Genomic DNA, 1,024 nt, shown 5'->3' with positions numbered 1-1,024 from the left:
GGTGTTTGAGCCCTGGAGAGGGAAAGCCTCTCCTCTGGGAGAGGGCCCTCGTTTGTAATGGATTCAGCCAGAATCTCATCCACAAGTGTGGACATATTAATCATCCTAAATAAGGCTCTTTGGAAACTGAATAAAGTCAGAAAGGAAGCCCTGCAGAGAATATGCCCCAGAAAGAAGCTTCATCATTAAAGTCTTACTCTCGTTCATTAGACAACACAGTGAGGAGTGAGTCTCTGCTCTGACAGCTGGGCAATGTCCGAGCATAAATCAGTGACGTCCAAATCTAATCGATTTCTTTTTAAACAATACTTGCGTGATGGTTTTCTCCTCGGCCGTATCTTGACCTCTCTGCTCCGGATCCCGGGTGAATCTCTGGAGCTTGTGTTTGACCGTCGGTCCCCGGCGTGTTTGCGTCTGTGTACGTTCCCGTCTGCCGCTCACCGACCATGACGGTCTCCGGATCCGCTGGAGCAGCGTCTCAGGCGGCTTCAGCACCGTGACCGGCCCCTTCTCCGCCATTTCCTTCGGTGCTTCCTCGGCCGTGTTGTAGGTGCGCGTCCCTTCCGCGTAAAGAAGTCTAAGTCTGGCCGGGAAGGGTGTCTGAAAGCGGATCCCTTCTCCCTCCAGAACCCTCTGAGCTTCCATGTGCTGTTGTCTTTTCTTCAACACACTCGGGCGTAATCATCGTCCAGATGAATGTGTTTATTTTTCCACATGAAGCCCTTTTTCTGCCCCGCTGTTCCTAGATTTCTCTCTTTTGTCTTGTAGCTCAGGAACTTAATAATGATGGATCTCGGAGCTGCTCCTTCTCTCGGTGCGGGTCCAGGTGTCCGGTGGGTCCGTTCAATATGAAGATCCACGTCTTCCGTCAGAGACAAGCCATGTCTCAGCAGTTTTCCGATAAACTCTATCATTGATGAGGACTCGTTCTCTGACCCCTCCGGGATGGACCAGACTCTGATGTTGTTTCGTCTGGATCTTCCCTCCTGGTGCACCTGTCTTTCTTCCAGGTGTGCTTGGAGTT

The sequence above is a fragment of the Seriola lalandi genome, unplaced genomic scaffold (assembly GCF_002814215.2).
Source record: "Seriola lalandi dorsalis isolate HSWRI2012SDOR001 ecotype SW California unplaced genomic scaffold, Sedor1 jcf7180002054947, whole genome shotgun sequence".
In the NCBI taxonomy this organism is placed as follows: Eukaryota; Metazoa; Chordata; class Actinopteri; order Carangiformes; family Carangidae; genus Seriola; species Seriola lalandi.
Note: the sequence above shows the minus strand (reverse complement) of the source record.